Raw genomic sequence first — 19,160 nt, 5'->3', positions numbered from 1 at the left:
TACTAAACCCAAGGTTAGCGGAGTGCCGACCACCCTACTAAACCCAAGGTCAGCGGAGTGCCGACCACCCTACTAAACCCAAGGTCAGCGGAGTGCCGACCACCCTACTAAACCCAAGGTCAGCGGAGTGCCGACCACCCTACTAAACCCAAGGTCAGCGGAGTGCCGACCACCCTACTAAACCCAAGGTCAGCGGAGTGCCGACCACCCTACTAAACCCAAGGTCAGCGGAGTGCCGACCACCCTACTAAAGCCAAGGTCAGCGGAGTGCCGACCACCCTACTAAACCCAAGGTCAGCGGAGTGCCGACCACCCTACTAAACCCAAGGTCAGCGGAGTGCCGACCACCCTACTAAACCCAAGGTCAGCGGAGTGCCGACCACCCTACTAAACCCAAGGTCAGCGGAGTGCCGACCACCCTACTAAACCCAAGGTTAGCGGAGTGCCGACCACCCTACTAAACCCAAGGTTAGCGGAGTGCCGACCACCCTACTAAACCCAAGGTCAGCGGAGTGCCGACCACCCTACTAAACCCAAGGTCAGCGGAGTGCCGACCACCCTACTAAACCCAAGGTCAGCGGAGTGCCGACCACCCTACTAAACCCAAGGTCAGCGGAGTGCCGACCACCCTACTAAACCCAAGGTCAGCGGAGTGCCGACCACCCTACTAAAGCCAAGGTCAGCGGAGTGCCGACCACCCTACTAAACCCAAGGTTAGCGGAGTGCCGACCACCCTACTAAACCCAAGGTCAGCGGAGTGCCGACCACCCTACTAAACCCAAGGTCAGCGGAGTGCCGACCACCCTACTAAACCCAAGGTCAGCGGAGTGCCGACCACCCTACTAAACCCAAGGTCAGCGGAGTGCCGACCACCCTACTAAACCCAAGGTCAGCGGAGTGCCGACCACCCTACTAAACCCAAGGTCAGCGGAGTGCCGACCACCCTACTAAACCCAAGGTCAGCGGAGTGCCGACCACCCTACTAAACCCAAGGTCAGCGGAGTGCCGACCACCCTACTAAACCCAAGGTCAGCGGAGTGCCGACCACCCTACTAAACCCAAGGTCAGCGGAGTGCCGACCACCCTACTAAACCCAAGGTCAGCGGAGTGCCGACCACCCTACTAAACCCAAGGTCAGCGGAGTGCCGACCACCCTACTAAACCCAAGGTTAGCGGAGTGCCGACCACCCTACTAAACCCAAGGTCAGCGGAGTGCCGACCACCCTACTAAACCCAAGGTCAGCGGAGTGCCGACCACCCTACTAAACCCAAGGTCAGCGGAGTGCCGACCACCCTACTAAACCCAAGGTCAGCGGAGTGCCGACCACCCTACTAAACCCAAGGTCAGCGGAGTGCCGACCACCCTACTAAAGCCAAGGTCAGCGGAGTGCCGACCACCCTACTAAACCCAAGGTCAGCGGAGTGCCGACCACCCTACTAAACCCAAGGTCAGCGGAGTGCCGACCACCCTACTAAACCCAAGGTCAGCGGAGTGCCGACCACCCTACTAAACCCAAGGTCAGCGGAGTGCCGACCACCCTACTAAACCCAAGGTCAGCGGAGTGCCGACCACCCTACTAAAGCCAAGGTCAGCGGAGTGCCGACCACCCTACTAAACCCAAGGTCAGCGGAGTGCCGACCACCCTACTAAACCCAAGGTCAGCGGAGTGCCGACCACCCTACTAAACCCAAGGTCAGCGGAGTGCCGACCACCCTACTAAACCCAAGGTCAGCGGAGTGCCGACCACCCTACTAAACCCAAGGTCAGCGGAGTGCCGACCACCCTACTAAACCCAAGGTCAGCGGAGTAAAAGTCTGAGTAAAACGCCACTCACCTTGATTCTTTCAGCGCTTGCCACAGTCATCCCTGCTCCCACTCCAGTCATCCCTGCTACCACTCCAGTCATCCCTGCTCCCACTCCAGTCATCCCTGCTACCACTCCAGTCATCCCTGCTACCACTCCAGTCATCCCTGCTCCCACTCCAGTCTTCCCTGCTCCCACTCCAGTCTTCCCTGCTCCCACTCCAGTCTTCCCTGCTCCCACTCCAGTCTTCCCTGCTCCCACTCCAGTCTTCCCTGCTCCCACTCCAGTCTTCCCTGCTCCCACTCCAGTCTTCCCTGCTCCCACTCCAGTCTTCCCTGCTCCCACTCCAGTCTTCCCTGCTCCCACTCCAGTCTTCCCTGCTACCACTCCAGTCTTCCCTGCTCCCACTCCAGTCTTCCCTGCTCCCACTCCAGTCTTCCCTGCTACCACTCCAGTCATCCCTGCTACCACTCCAGTCTTCCCTGCTCCCACTCCAGTCTTCCCTGCTCCCACTCCAGTCTTCCCTGCTCCCACTCCAGTCTTCCCTGCTCCCACTCCAGTCTTCCCTGCTCCCACTCCAGTCTTCCCTGCTCCCACTCCAGTCTTCCCTGCTCCCACTCCAGTCATCCCTGCTCCCACTCCAGTCTTCCCTGCTCCCACTCCAGTCATCCCTGCTCCCACTCCAGTCTTCCCTGCTACCACTCCAGTCATCCCTGCTACCACTCCAGTCTTCCCTGCTCCCACTCCAGTCATCCCTGCTCCCACTCCAGTCTTCCCTGCTCCCACTCCAGTCTTCCCTGCTCCCACTCCAGTCATCCCTGCTCCCACTCCAGTCATCCCTGCTCCCACTCCAGTCTTCCCTGCTCCCACTCCAGTCATCCCTGCTCCCACTCCAGTCATCCCTGCTCCCACTCCAGTCTTCCCTGCTACCACTCCAGTCTTCCCTGCTCCCACTCCAGTCATCCCTGCTCCCACTCCAGTCTTCCCTGCTCCCACTCCAGTCATCCCTGCTCCCACTCCAGTCATGGTGATCTGCTGCTGCTGCTCCTGTTGAAACTGTTCTGACATTCTCGTATGCTTTACTGATTCGAAGTGACTGTTGATCGTCGACTTTCTCTTGCGTTGCAGCACAACGTTGCACAGAGCGCAAAACAATCCCCCCCCCCCACTTTCATGTAAAACATTTGTTAATTGTTTTGCACGGTCTTTAGCTGTTATTTTTGTTGGCAAATGAGATTGATTTCTGTTCATTGGTCAGCCATTAACAATCAGCCAGCATCATTGCACCACGTGAATTCGCTGACAGGCCGGGGGGGGGGGGGGGGGGAGGGGTGGAAACAGGGCCATTTTCCACGGTAACAGTGCAGTAATTGGTCAAAATTACGAACCCGCTTTGGATTGGACCCTTTTATGCGCTAAAAGTGCGGGGGTTGGTCAAAATTGCGAGCTCTCGCATAATATGCGCTGATTCGTTGATTTTGCATTGAATTAAAGTGATCGCAGAATCGCGGAGGGGGACTGAAAGGTAATACTTATAATATGAAATAAAACAAACAACTACGTAACGTTTTCTAAATGCATTCTGCCTCCAGCTCACATTGTAAAGCGGAAGGGGACGCGCCGATAGACGGTTGTCTTGTGCTTGAATGGTGAATGGGAGGTGCGATTCAAATGACCAGTTGAGAAATAAAAAAAATAGTAGCTTTTTAAATAGTGCGCCAAAACTGTTTTTAAACAAGAGCATTTAGAATTGTTGCGCAATGAACGGTCTTACAAAAGCACCTTTTACTGCAGCAGCAACCACCTGAGGAGCAGCAGGTGAAATCCTGCTCATGCTGAGAGCTGTGTGAAATGTATGTGTTGGAAAAATAAGAAGACTAACGAAGAGGCACATTTAATTCCACTAAATTATGCAAATTAACCTATAGAACAATAAGCATGACGGTCAAATGTATTTCCATCGACTGGTATTTCCATCAATGAATTTAAAAAAACAAACATTATTTTGCGATGGGATTTTTTTCCTCACGTCATTTTGGCCAGCAACAGTTTTATTTATCCACGTTTAATTTTTTATTTATTTTTTACATTCTGCCAAAAGCCGGCCAAAGGCAGACTAACAGAAACCTTGAGACACAGACACAGTATAGTGCTTTCTTTGAATATTCCCCAGTCAGCTGAGACCAGATCATCTGATTTCTTTCCACCGCTGACACTAAGCTTTTTGTTTTAATCTCAACTAAACAAACACAGCATATTAAGATCCAACACACCTACACTGATACAGTAGTATTGGTCTAATGCTGAAACATACAGTAATACTGGTCTAATACTAAAACATACAGTAGTACTGGTCTAATACTAAAACATACAGTAGTACTGGTCTAATACTAAAACATACAGTAGTACTGGTCTAATATTAAAACATACAGTAGTATTGGTCTAATACTAAAACATACAGTAGTACTGGTCTAATACTAAAACATCCAGTAGTACTGGTCTAATACTAAAACATACAGTAGTACTGGTCTAATACTAAAAGATACAGTACAGTAGTACTGGTCTAATACTAAAACATACAGTAGTACTGGTCTAATACTAAAACATACAGTACAGTAGTACTGGTCTAATACTAAAACATACAGTAGTACTGGTCTAATACTAAAACATACAGTACAGTAGTACTGGTCTAATACTAAAACATACAGTAGTACTGGTCTAATACTAAAACATACAGTACAGTAGTACTGGTCTAATACTAAAACATACAGTAGTACTGGTCTAATACTAAAACATACAGTAGTACTGGTCTAATACTGAAATATCTACAGTACAAAAAGGTTAATACTGAAACATACAGTATACAGTAGTATTAGTCTAATACTGAAACGTATACAGTAGTATTAGTCTAATACTGAAACGTATACAGTAGTATTAGTCTAATACTGAAACGTATACAGTAGTATTAGTCTAATACTGAAACGTATACAGTAGTATTAGTCTAATACTGAAACATATACAGTAGTATTAGTCTAATACTGAAAATACAGTATACAGTAGTACTAGTCTAATACTGAAACATACAGTATACAGTAGTATAATACTTAAACAGAATATACAGTACAGTAGAATGAGTCTAAGCTGTCATCAAGGCAAAGGGTGGCTACTTTGAAGAAACTCAAATATAGAATATATTTTGATTTGTTTAACACTTTTTTGGTTACTACATGATTCCATATGTGTTATGTCAGTGTTGTTGTCTTCACTATTATTCTACAATGTCGAAAATAGTAAAAATAAAGAAAAACCCTGGAATGAGTAGGTGTGTCTAAACTTTTGACTGGTACTGATATATACTGATATATATACACACACACACACATATATATATACACACATATATACACACATACATATATACAGTGAGGGAAAAAAGTATTTGATCCCCTGCTGATTTTGTACGTTTGCCCACTGACAAAGACATGATCAGTCTATAATTTTAATGGTAGGTTTATTTGAACAGTGAGAGACAGAATAACAACAAAAAAATCCAGAAAAACGCATGTCAAAAATGTTATAAATTGATTTGCATTTTAATGAGGGAAATAAGTATTTGACCCCTCTGCAAAACATGACTTAGTACTTGGTGGAAAAACCCTTGTTGGCAATCACAGAGGTCAGACGTTTCTTGTAGTTGGCCACCAGGTTTTCACACATCTCAGGAGTGATTTTGTCCCACTCCTCTTTGCAGATCCTCTCCAAGTCATTAAGGTTTCGAGGCTGACGTTTGGCAACTCAAACCTTCAGCTCCCTCCACAGATTTTCTATGGGATTAAGGTCTGGAGACTGGCTAGGCCACTCCAGGACCTTAATGTGCTTCTTCTTGAGCCACTCCTTTGTTGTCTTGGCCGTGTGTTTTGGGTCATTGTCATGCTGGAATACCCATCCACGACCCATTTTCAATGCCCTGGCTGAGGGAAGGAGGTACTCACCCAAGATTCGACGGTACGTGGCCCCGTCCATCGTCCCTTTGATGCGGTGAAGTTGTCCTGTCCCCTTAGCAGAAAAACACCCCCAAAGCATAATGTTTCCACCTCCATGTTTGACGGTGGGGATGGTGTTCTTGGGGTCATAGGCAGCATTCCTCCTCCTCCAAACACGGCGAGTTGAGTTGATGGCAAAGAGCTCGATTTTGGTCTCATCAGACCACAACACTTTCACCAAGTTCTCCTCTGAATCATTCAGATGTTCATTGGCAAACTTCAGACGGGCCTGTATATGTGCTTTCTTGAGCAGGGGGACCTTGTGGGCGCTGCAGGATTTCAGTCCTTCACGGCGGAGTGTGTTACCAATTGTTTTCTTGGTGACTATGGTCCCAGCTGCCTTGAGATCATTGACAAGATCCTCCCGTGTAGTTCTGGGCTGATTCCTCACCGTTCTCATGAGCATTGCAACTCCATGAGGTGAGATCTTGCATGGAGACCCAGGCCGAGGGAGATTGACAGTTATTTTGTGTTTCTTCCATTTGCGAATAATCGCACCAACTGTTGTCACCTTCTCACCAAGCTGCTTGGCGATGGTCTTGTAGCCCATTCCAGCCTTGTGTAGGTCTACAATCTTGTCCCTGACATCCTTGGAGAGCTCTTTGGTCTTGGCCATGGTGGAGAGTTTGGAATCTGATTGATTGATTGCTTCTGTGGACAGGTGTCTTTTATACAGGTAACAAACTGAGATTAGGAGCACTCCCTTTAAGAGTGTGCTCCTAATCTCAGCTCGTTACCTGTATAAAAGACACCTGGGAGCCAGAAATCTTTCTGATGGAGAGGGGGTCAAATACTTATTTCCCTAATTAAAATGCAAATCAATTTATAACATTTTTGACATGTGTTTTTCTGGATTTTTTTGTTGTTATTCTGTCTCTCACTGTTCAAATAAATGTACCATTACAATTATAGACTGATCATGTCTTTGTCAGTGGGCAAACGTACAAAATCAGCAGGGGATCAAATACTTTTTTCCCTCACTGTATATATATATATATATATATATATATATATATATATATATATACACACACATATACACATACATCCATATACACACACACACACACTACACTTAGAAATGTCCTTGTTTTCGAAAGAAAATAATTTTTTGTCCATTAAAATAACATCAAATTGATCAGAAATACAGTGTAGACGTTGTTCATGTTGTAAATGGCTATTGTAGCTGGAAACGGCTGATTTTTTATGGAATATCTACATAGGCGTACAGAGGCCCATTATCAGCAACCATCAGTCCTGTGTTCCAATGGCACGTTGTGTTTGCTAATCCAAGTTTATCATTTTAAAAGGCTAATTGATCATTAGAAAACCCTTTTGCAATTATGTTAGCACAGCTGAAAACTGTTGTGATGATTAAAGTAGCAATACAACTGGCCTTCTTGAGACGAGTTGAGTATCTGGAGCATCAGCAATTGTGGGTTCGATTACAGGCTCAAAATGGCCAGAAATAAATAACTTTCTTCTGAAACTCGTCAGTCTACTCTTGTTCTGAGAAACGAAGGCTATTCCATGCGAGAAATTGGCAAGACACTGAAGATCTCGTACAACGCTGTGTACTACTCGCATCACAGAACAGCACAAACTGACTCTAACCAGAATAGATAGAGGAATGGGAGGCCCCGGTGCACAACTGAGCAAGAGGACAAATACATTAGTGTGTCTAGTTTGAGAAACAGACGCCTCACAGGTCCTCAACTGGCAGCTTCAATAAATAGTACCCACAAAACACCAGTCTCAACGTCAACAGGGAAGAGGAGACTCCGGGATGCTGACCTTCTAAGCAGAGATGCAAAGAAAAAGCCATATTTCTCTGAGATACGGCTTTTTAAAAGGGGGGGGGGGGGGGGGAGATGATTGTGGACTACGGGAAAAAGAAGAGGACCGAGCACGAGAATCGGATGGGAGCACAGCGCTTCCTTTAGGTGCCTGAACGCCGCTTCAGTCTCGCCCATCAATTTCACTGTTTTCAGGAGGCAGGCCCTGGTTAGATCGGTAAGGGGCGAGGCTATAGCCGCAAAGTTGGGGATAAACCGGCTGTAGTATCCTGCCAGTCCCAGGAAGGACTTGACCTGTGTCTTGGTGCTTGTAACGGGACTGCATGGACCTTCCTCTCTTGGGGCTTGACGTTCCCCCGTCCAATCAAATACCCCAGGTACTCCACCCCCTCGAACACTAGCTTGCATTTCTTGAGGTTCGCTGTCAACCCCTCCAGCATCGCCTGGAGGCGCGTCAGGTGTTCTTCCCAACCTTGGCTGTGGATGATGTTGTCATTCAAATAGGCCGCAGCGTACTGCTGGTGGGGTCAGAGGACTCGGTCCATCAGGCGCCGGAATGTGGGCGGGACTCCGTGGAGACCGAATGGGAGCACCCTATACTGATATAAGCTGTCCGGTGTCGTAAACGCAGTCTTCTCCCGGGAGGCCACCGCCAACGGTACCTGCCAATATCCTTTGGTCAGGGTGAGGGTGCTGATGTACTGGGCTTTTCCCAATCGGTCGATGAGCTCGTCCACCCTCAGCATGGGGTAGGCGAGGAACAAGCTGATGTCGTTCACACCCCGGAAGTCATTACAGAAGCGCATGCTACCGTCCGGTTTGTGCACCAACACGATGGGGCTGCACCATGCGCTGTGGGACTATTTGATGACCCCTATCCGGTATGGCCTCTTTCGTTTGCTTCCGGGCCGGGTCGAGGTCCTCATTGCTCGGGACCGCCACTGGTACCGTTGGCGTCCTGGGTCCCGACCATAACACGACCATGGCTGTCCTCTCATGCCTCCTCTTCAACAGGTTCACGTGGTAAATCTGTTGGGGTGTCCGTCTCCCCAGCTGCCGTAAACGGTAATTGACGGTTCCCAGCTTCTCTATCACCTCGTACGGCCCGTTCCATGTTCTTCCCGTCCTGCTCGACGATTGACCTTCTGCAGCATTTGTTTGAGCGTTTTATTAAATCGTTCAACGAGCCCATCCGTCTGCGGGTGAAAGACGGAGGTCCGGATTTGCTTGATCAGCAGGACAGCACCCAAATATTTTATTAGTCGGGACATGAACTCGGTACCTTGGTCGGTCAGGATCTCGTTCGGGATGCCCACCCGGCTAAAGATGTGGAACAGCTCCTGACCGCCGCCCGTAGGGGAATGGCCTCGGTATACCGGGTGGCATAATCTATTATTACCAGGATGTACCGGTGTCCTCGTTCCATTTTTACCAGGGTTTCCACAAGTCCATGGCGATGCATTTAAAGGGCACCCCGATGATCGGTATGGGGACCAGCGGGTTTTGGAGGTTTGCTTTTGGGGCAGTGATTCGACACACCGGGCAGCTGTGAAAATAGTATTCCACAGCCCTCCTCATCCCGGACCAGTGGAACCAGGCGGCGATCCGTTCCCGGGTCGTCTCCATTCCCAGGTGCACCCCCTGTCTACGGGTTTGTCAACCGCTTGCTTCCAGGTCGCGCAGGCGACAGGTCGTCCTCGCTCTTGTCTCCCGCCGGCTCGTACCTTTTTCTTCAGCTCGTGCCTCCACAGTGCTGCGAACAGCGGACAATCTCATCCCACGAGGAGGGGTACCGGCAACTCCGATACGGCACCCACCATCATCTGGCAGCTCCCTTGTGGCGTCACGATTTTGGCCTGTATGGTCGGATACCGCTTGGCATCACAGTGGACACAGAAAACGCTACATTTGGTCCCCTGGGCCAGCAGGCTCATGGCAAGAACATAACCACACTCCCGGAGTCCAATAGAGCTTCAGGGTCGTGTCCGTCAAGTTTCACCGGGACCATGGGTGCCATGGTTCATGGTGCGCCCAACAGGAGGTGACATAGTTCACTGCGTGGCCCACCTCGCCTCCGGGGTTCGCTGATGGTGTCGACTCCTCTCGAGCCGGGCAATTCCATGCAAGGTGCCCCCGGGCGCCACACTCAAAACACCTAATTTGGTCTACATCTACCTGGGGTCATCGGCGGTGGGTCGGCTCTCCCACGGCCATCTCTCCGTGGGTCTGCGGCCCTTTGGCCCTGCTGACTGTCGGTTCAGGGTATACGGCGGTGGGGGTGTTCTTCCGTCCCCTCGGACGGGTCCCCGACTAGGCCCGGCTCCCCTTCAGCAGGGCCTTGGTGTTCTGATGCGTCTCCACTGCTCCCAGGAGGTCCTCCAAGGTCTGGGGTGCGCGTAGACTCGCTGCCCTCTTCATGTCGTGGGGTAGCATGACCACTTTGTCTATGATGGAGAGGGTGGATACATCGGTTAGGAGCCAAGCCCTGGTGATGCGCAGTAGGTCACTCATCTGGGCTCGCAGGGAGGCATCGGCCACGAACCTCCAGTCGTGGACCAGGCTGTACCCGTAGCGGCTGAGTATCTCCCGTTTGAGTCCGTCGTAGTTAGCCGCCTGTTCGTCGTTAAGGTCCCAATACGCCTTTTAGGCATTCCTGGTCAGGAACGGGGCCAGCAGACTTGCCCACTTCGGCCTTAGCCATCCTTCCGTTCAAACGTGCAGGGGTAATGTTTTGATGTCGCCGTCCTCTGTTAGCTTGATTAAAAACGGGTTTGGATGCGATTCAGTAGGCGCTCCTCCTCAACGAGGCAGACATTTTGTTCGCTGCTCTTCCTCCAGCGTTCGTACCTGAACTGCCTGTTGTGCTTGTTGGGCCCTGGACAAACTGAGCTATCAACTAGTCCATGCTGATGCTGCGTAAACGTCAACCCTGATCTGACCACGTTATCAAGAATGCCCGCATTCTCCACCACTTTTACACCACTTTTTGACGTTTACACAGATCAGACATGGACAGAATTGTATTAGCTCCAATTAGTCCTGGCCGGAGAGCCCGTCGAGACCTGGCACGTCCAGCAGAGGGAGCCATCGCCGCGTGATGTAGACTGCGTCTGTCACCAGGCCTCAACAAGTCTCCCCCTGGTGGCTAATATATACACACACACACACACACTGAGTGTACAAAACATTAGGAGCACCTGCTCTTTCCATGACAGACTGACCAGGTGAAAGCTATGATCCCTTATTGATATCACTTGTTAAATCCACTTCAATCAGTATAGATGAAGGGGAGTAACAGGTTAAAGAAGGATTTTTAAGCCTTGAGACAATTGAGACATGGATTGTGTATGTGTGTCATTGAGAGGGTGAATGGGCAAGACAAAATATTTAAGTGCATTTGAATGGGTTATGGTAGTAGGTGGCAGCGCACCGGTTTGAGTGTGTCAAGAACTCCAACGCTGCTGGGTTTTTCACGTTTAACAGTTTCCAGTGTGTATCATGAACGGTCCATCACCCAAAACAGTGGGAATAATTGTCAACATGGGCAAGCATCCCTGTGGAACACTTTCGACACCTTGTAGAGTCCATGCCTGATGAATTGAGGCTGTTCTGAGGGCAAAAGGATGTGCAAATCAATATTAGGAAGGTGTTTCTAATGTTTTGTACAATGTGTATATATTTTAATTGCAATTTGTGGTCGTGACCCTGACTTTGAATACCACCTGGCTAGGAAAACAGAACAAGCTAGCTAGAAGAACAGCGTACAGGCTAGCTAGGAGAACAGCGTACAGGCTAGCTAGAAGAACAGGAACAGGCTAGCTAGGAGAACAGCATACAGGCTAGCTAGGAGAACAGCGTACAGGCTAGCTAGGAGAACAGGAACAGGCTAGCTAGGAGAACAGGAACAGGCTAGCTAGGAGAACAGCGTACAGGCTAGCTAGGAGAACAGCGTACAGGCTAGCTAGGAGAACAGCGTACAGGCTAGCTAGGAGAACAGCGTACAGGCTAGCTAGGAGAACAGAGTACAGGCTAGCTAGGAGAAGAGCGTACAGGCTAGCTAGGAGAACAGCGTACAGGCTAGCTAGGAGAATAGGAACAGGCTAGCTAGGAGAACAGGAACAGGCTAGCTAGGAGAACAGGAACAGGCTAGCTAGGAGAACAGCGTACAGGCTAGCTAGGAGAACAGCGTACAAGCTAGCTAGGAGAACAGCGTACAGGCTAGCTAGGAGAACATGAACAGGCTAAGAGAAGAGAGAACAGGCTAGGGAAAGAGATAACAGGCTAGGGAGAGGGATAACCGGCTAGGGAAAGAGAGAACAGGCTAGGGAAAGAGAGAACAGGCTAGGGAAAGAGAGAACAGGCTAGGGAAAGAGAGAACAGGCTAGGGAAAGAGAGAACAGGCTAGGGAAAGAGAGAACAGGCTAGGAGGAGAGAGAACAGGCTAGGAGGAGAGAGAACAGGCTAGGAGGAGAGAGAACAGGCTAGGAGGAGAGAGAACAGGCTAGGAGAAGAGAGAACAGGCTAGGAGGAGAGAGAACAGGCTAGGAGGAGAGAGAACAGGCTAGGAGGAGAGAGAACAGGCTAGGAGAAGAGAGAACAGGCTAGGAGGAGAGAGAACAGGCTAGGGAAAGAGAGAACAGGCTAGGAGGAGAGAGAACAGGCTAGGAGGAGAGAGAACAGGCTAGGAGGAGAGAGAACAGGCTAGGAGGAGAGAGAACAGGCTAGGAGAAGAGAGAACAGGCTAGGAGGAGAGAGAACAGGCTAGGAGGAGAGAGAACAGGCTAGGAGGAGAGAGAACAGGCTAGGAGGAGAGAGAACAGGCTAGGAGGAGAGAGAACAGGCTAGGAGGAGAGAGAACAGGCTAGGAGGAGAGAGAACAGGCTAGGAGGAGAGAGAACAGGCTAGGAGAAGAGAGAACAGGCTAGGAGGAGAGAGAACAGGCTAGGAGAAGAGAGAACAGGCTAGGAGGAGAGAGAACAGGCTAGGAGAAGGGAAAGGGAGAGGGACTGTCTGCCTGACAATAGGCACCATTCTTCAGCTTCTCTGCCCCAGATGACTGTCTCCCCAGGCGGGATCCCGTGACCACACCACCAGAGATATCACCAGGCACAGCTCTACCACTACACCCCATCACCAGAGATATCACCAGGCACAGCCATACTACACCCCATCACCAGAGATATCACCAGGCACAGCCCTACCACTACACCACACCACCAGAGATATCACCAGGCACAGCCCTACCACTACACCACACCACCAGAGATATCACCAGTCCCATCGCCATCTCCAGCCATAACTCTTTACTTCCAGCCCAATCACAAGCCTGTCACTACAACCCAGCCCATTCACCATCCCCAGCTCAAGCCCCATCACCATCCCCAGCCCCATCACCAGCTCTATCCCCATAACCATCACCATCATCAGCTCTATCCCCATCACCATCACCATCATCAGCTCTATCCCCATCACCAGCACCAGCTCTATCCCCATCACCAGCTCTATCCCCATCACCAGCTCTATCCCCATCACCATCACCAGCTCTATCCCCATCACCATCACCAGCTCTATCCCCATAACCATCACCAGCTCTATCACCATCACCAGAGATATCACCAGCTAAAGCCATTGCTCTTTACCACCATCCCAATCCCCTTCACCATCCCCAGGCAATCACCTGCCCAATACCAGCTCCAGCCCCATCCAAGAACCATCACCAGCCCTATCCCCAGCAATAGCCCCATCCCCAGCCCCATCTCCAGCCCCAGCCCCATCTCCAGCCTCATCTCCAGCCCCATCACCATCTCCAGCCCCATCACCATCTCCATCCCCATCCCCAGCCCCATCCCCAGCCCCATCCCCATCCCCATCTCCATCCCCATCTCCAGCCCCATCTCCAGCCCCATCTCCAGTCCCATCCCCAGACCATCTCTAGTTAATCTGAGGACAACAATGTCACATTAAATTTCAGCCATTAGGCCTAAACTATATAATGATTATCAGACAAAAAAGTAAAGTCTGCTGAAACTAGATCTTTGGTTGAATCGTTGACCATCACAATAGAGTTGAACTGAAGGGTATACTGGTAATTTCCATGTAAAAGGACCCATGAGCACCAACATGTGAAGTTCATTGGAACATGTCAAATGTGGTATCAATTTAAAGCTAATAGTCTATATTTTTATTAAATTCAGGCATATATACTTTTTATTTTAAATGTTCCAACCTAAAATTTGATTTATGGTCAAACAGATGGAAAAGGGGTCTTAGAAAACATCCACCAGAAAAAAATCTTAAAATGTATTAGAAATACATAAAAACACAATAATGATTAAGTTAAGACCCTTGCCAACTAATATCAACATTTATATTAAATTCTTCTGAAATGATTTGCCTTCTGTAAGTTGAAGAAATATTGCCTAGTGTCTTGTCATTCTGTTACCAAAACCCCCACATATCTTTAAGATAGTCAGATTTCTCTCCCTCATGAGGGAGGATAATGAAAGTTCACAAAAGTAACAAGGCATACCTACCCAATTAGTTAGTAGAGGTCAGTCCAGTGCAGCAGAGGTCAGTACAGTAGAGGTCAGGTCAGTACAGGTCAGGTCAGTACAGGTCAGGTCAGTAGAGGTCAGGTCAGTACAGGTCAGGTCAGTAGAGGTCAGTAGAGGTCAGGTCAGTACAGGTCAGGTCAGTAGAGGTCAGTAGAGGTCAGGTCAGTACAGGTCAGGTCAGTAGAGGTCAGTAGAGGTCAGGTCAGTACAGGTCAGGTCAGGTCAGTAGAGGTCAGGTCAGTACAGGTCAGTAGAGGTCAGGTCAGTAGAGGTCAGGTCAGGTCAGTAGAGGTCAGGTCAGGTCAGTAGAGGTCAGGTCAGTACAGGTCAGGTCAGTAGAGGTCAGTAGAGGTCAGGTCAGTAGAGGTCAGGTCAGGTCAGTAGAGGTCAGGTCAGGTCAGTAGAGGTCAGGTCAGTACAGGTCAGGTCAGTAGAGGTCAGTAGAGGTCAGGTCAGTAGAGGTCAGGTCAGGTCAGTAGAGGTCAGGTCAGTACAGGTCAGGTCAGTACAGGTCAGGTCAGGTCAGTACAGGTCAGGTCAGGTCAGTACAGGTCAGGTCAGTAGAGGTCAGGTCAGGTCAGTAGAGGTCAGTACAGGTCAGTTTGTATATGTATTGTTAGTCCACATCCATGTGGTTGTATTTACATGTGTGTGACTGTCCTCGTCTATCAGGGTATCAGTATTTTGTTACATACACACTGCTCACTGCTCACTGCTCAAAAAAATACAGGGAACACTTAAACAACACATCCTAGATCTGAATGAATGAAATAATCTTATTAAATACTTTTTTCTTTACATAGTTGAATGTGCTGACAACAAAATCACACAAAAATTATCAATGGAAATCAAATTGATCAACCCATGGAGGTCTGGATTTGGAGTCACCCTCAAAATTAAAAGTGTAAAACCACACTACAGGCTGATCCAACTTTGATGTAATGTCCTTAAAACAAGTCAAAATGAGGCTCAGTAGTGTGTGTGGCCTCCACGTGCCTGTATGACCTCCCTACAACGCCTGGGCATGCTCCTGATGAGGTGGCGGATGGTCTCCTGAGGGATCTCCTCCCAGACCTGGACTAAAGCATCCCAATACCCAAACATGCAAAAAGGGGATATAGCATTTTTCTACCTTTGTGTTCAGGATAAATCACAACGAATACATCACATAGCCATAATTATGCATTTCTATACAGTACAGATCAGGGACCCATGATTTCATTCTGTTACCGTCATTCTGTTACCAGACGTTAATCCACTTCACTTACTGTAGTTCAATAACCAAAATAAATGTTTTCAAACTCATAGCTGACACCCCATTCTCCCTGCAGACATCTTTGAGTCTTAATTCAGATACATTATTTAACAGAGTTTTTGGAAAACTTTGCCACATGAAAAAACAGAGATTTTACCGTCATTCTGTTACAAAACTTTACATCTGCACTGTTACTTCAAGTATATGTGTTTCTGAAAGTATTCCTTGTGCAGAGTTTTATGGTTTGTTTAACTTTGCAATCAATGGTTTTCGTTTGGCATACATTTTAAGGTCAGAAATCAGATTCTCGGTGTCATTCTGTTACCATGGCATTTCCCCATACCCCTCTGATGTATGGAACCCTGTTGAGTCCAAACTGTAGACAATTCACAAGTGACATCAGCTAGACAGACACACACACACACACACACACGTATGTGTGCGTACGATGTACATTATATACGGTGTGTGTACGCGCACATGTGTGTGCGGATGTGTGCGCACACACACACACACACACACACACACACACACCTGACAGTTTTTAAGCTTGGGATGGGAATGAGTAATCGAGTCCTTGAATGGACCAGAGATCACATTCAAATACTGTAAAACTATTTGATGGGAATGTGCTTTGAGGCTTCCCGAACGGACAAGTGACATTTTGTCTTCAAGACAACGTTTATTTGCTTTGACTCTAGTGTTCCATTTGTACATGTGCATTTGCTGGGTACAACAAAAAAGAAACCAATCCAAGCATCACACAGTTCTTCTCCCTAAATGTCCTTTACCCTCCTCTTCTCATTCACTCAATTGTGTTCTGACCGCTCCCTCCACACCCGTACTGAGCGCGCACACAAGCTCCCGTCAGGCCTAAACAAATACATTCCTTTAAAAACACATCTAACCGATGGGATACACAAGCTGCATTCCTTGCCAAAAATGACGACAGTTTTACCACAAATTCAAAATGGACTGGTTGATCGAAGTAGGAAAATATGTGTTCCAAACAACGAGCTGCAGTTTCTGAAATAATTGCGTCCCGTCAATGTTCTGCTTAGGCTACTTTGCAAACTACTAGCGCCATTTAGAATTGGTTAGCCTGGGCTATAACCCCCACTAAACACACAGGTTCCACACTGAAAATATGCAACACAAAAAACTAACAAAACAGTTTGAAAAGAAAGAGTGTATTTTCATCAGAATCATGAAGCCTACTCCCCAAAACAGATGTCATGTCCTTAATTCATCCCCATGCAGTGTTCAATGTAGAATTGTTCATCCATTTAGAACATTCCAAAGAACACGCAGAATCATCTAAATAGAATGTCAGTTTCTTTTTTTTATTTTTATAATCACAGATTTCGGTTTGTAACCATGAAACCAAATTATTACTCTTTGAGCATAGATGTACCAGGCGTGAGATGCGCATCACTTCGCACTGGCAAACTTTTTTAATTTGGAAAAAATATTCTGTTCCATTTTATTCTGTGATATTACATCACGTTTTTTTACATCCATAAAATAGGTGTTGTGACCGCGATGAGGACTCAGGAAATAAGATTATGCCACGTTATAATATAACCAGTTGATATTAGGGTTTCAATAAATTAAATCTTAAATGGCACTTGCTTTTTTATTGATTAAATTGACACTGAGTGTTCAAAACATTAAGAACACCTGCTCTTTCCATGACATAGACTGACCAGGTGAATGCTGTGATCCCTTATTGATGTCACTTGTTAAATCCACTTCAATCAGTGTAGATGAAGGGGAGGAGACAGGTTAAAGAAGGATTTTTAAGCCTTGAGACAACTGAGACATGGATTGTGTATGTGTGCCATTCAGAGGGTGAATGGGCAAGACAAAAATATTTAAGTGCCTTTGAACGGGGTATGGTAGTAGGTGCCAGGCGCACCGGTTTGTGTCAACAACTGCAACGCTGCTGGGTTTTTCACGCTCAACAGTTTCGTGTGTATCAAGAATGGTCCACAAACCCAAAAGACACCCAGCCAACTTGACACAACTGTGGGAAGTATTGGAGTCAACGTGGTAATGTTAACGGTTATGATAAATTGTTGCGATCTGTTGGCAAATAGATAACTGCTCTCCCAATTCTTTACAGTGCGGGCCTTGTGTTAGAAAATTAAACATTTAAAAAATCCATTTGAGTACCCCCGAAAAAAATATTATGCTAGTCCTCAAACAGTCAAATAACGTAAAATGCACATTCTTAGTTTGAGCCCGGGTCTCCTGTGAGCCACAAGACAATCTTAGCCTACCGAGCTAAAGTCTAGGTCAATTGTTTGGGGAGCTAACGCAATTATTTTTAGGACACATAACAATAGTATAGGAAGGCAGCTGATACTAGGCCTGTTACCAACTTCAACTTTCTACAGTGGGACAGAGGACAGCTGTAGGCCCAATACAGTAGTAATAATAATAATAATAATAATAATAATAATAATATGCCATTTAGCAGACGCTTTTATCCAAAGCGACTTACAGTCATGTCTGCATACATTTTTACGTATGGGTGGTCCCGGGGATCGAACCCACTACCCTGGCGTCACAAGCGCCGTGCTCTACCAGCTGAGCTACAGAGGAGGCTGCAGAGACTGTGAATAAATGTGTGTTTTAACTATTAATGAAGTGTATTGTTTTTGGGGGGTAAATGGACAGTAAAGTATATATCGTATCGTACAGCTTCTGTGGCCCATCACTGTGGTAATATTTAGTCCTTATTTGACAGATCTCCACTGAGCACCAGAGGAAACAGGTGGAACAGCAGAGGCCTGTAGATTAGGAACTAGGCCTCAACTAGAGCGGTACTGTACAACCCAACCCTACAGTACAACCCAGTACAACACCATCCAACCACTGCTATCAGCACCTACTGTAGGTAGGCATAATTGGAGAGTTTTACATACAGCAAGTCACAGAGACGAATATGACTGACTAGTCTGCCACCCTATTCCCTATATAGTGCACTACTTTAACCAGGGCCCTATGGCACCCTATTCCCTATATAGTGCACTACTTTAACCAGGGCCCTATGGTACCCTATTCCCTATATAGTGCACTACTTTTGACCAGGGCTCATAGGGCTCAATAGTGCTCTGTTTAAAACAAACATGCATCTGTGTCAGATATTCACATCATGGTTACAATCTGTGAAGCTGTCAAAACTACCCGGAGAGGACGTAGCCTGCAAAGGGATAGCAGGCTAACTGGTTTAGCAAAATGACTCAGTGATTCAACTCAAACACTGCAATGCAAAGCCAGCAACAACAACAAAGCAGCTTCATTGCTCACCCTTCATCAGCAAACACCCGACTAAAGTAAAAAGGTAGGCCTAAAGTTTGCTGATATAACATTTGTGTAGACGGTTAACTTTAGGAGCTCCCACAACCAGCTGATAGCTAGGCTTAACATTAGGAGCTCCCACAACCAGCTGATAGCTAGGCTTAAACATTAGGAGCTCCCACAACCAGCTGATAGCTAGGCTTAAACATTAGGAGCTCCCACAACCAGCTGATAGCTAGGCTTAAACATTAGGAGCTCCCACAACCAGCTGATAGCTAGGCTTAAACATTAGGAGCTCCCACAACCAGCTGATAGCTAGGCTTAAACATTAGGAGCTCCCACAACCAGCTGATAGCTAGGCTTAAACATTAGGAGCTCCCACAACCAGCTGATAGCTAGGC

General features: G+C 47.6%; 1 protein-coding gene across 1 annotated transcript in view; it reads right to left on the bottom strand.

Annotated features, from left to right (window-relative positions):
* Positions 1-19,160, bottom strand: part of LOC311120752 (guanine nucleotide-binding protein G(olf) subunit alpha-like) — a gene marked incomplete at its 3' end in the record, with an annotated part of 102,427 nt that overhangs the window by 38,018 nt on the left and 45,249 nt on the right. The window lies entirely within an intron of this gene.

The sequence above is a fragment of the Coregonus lavaretus genome, assembly GCF_964263955.1.
Source record: "Coregonus lavaretus genome assembly, contig: HAP1_SCAFFOLD_436, whole genome shotgun sequence".
NCBI lineage: Eukaryota > Metazoa > Chordata > Actinopteri > Salmoniformes > Salmonidae > Coregonus > Coregonus lavaretus.
Note: the sequence above shows the minus strand (reverse complement) of the source record. Positions and strands in the feature narration are given on the sequence as shown.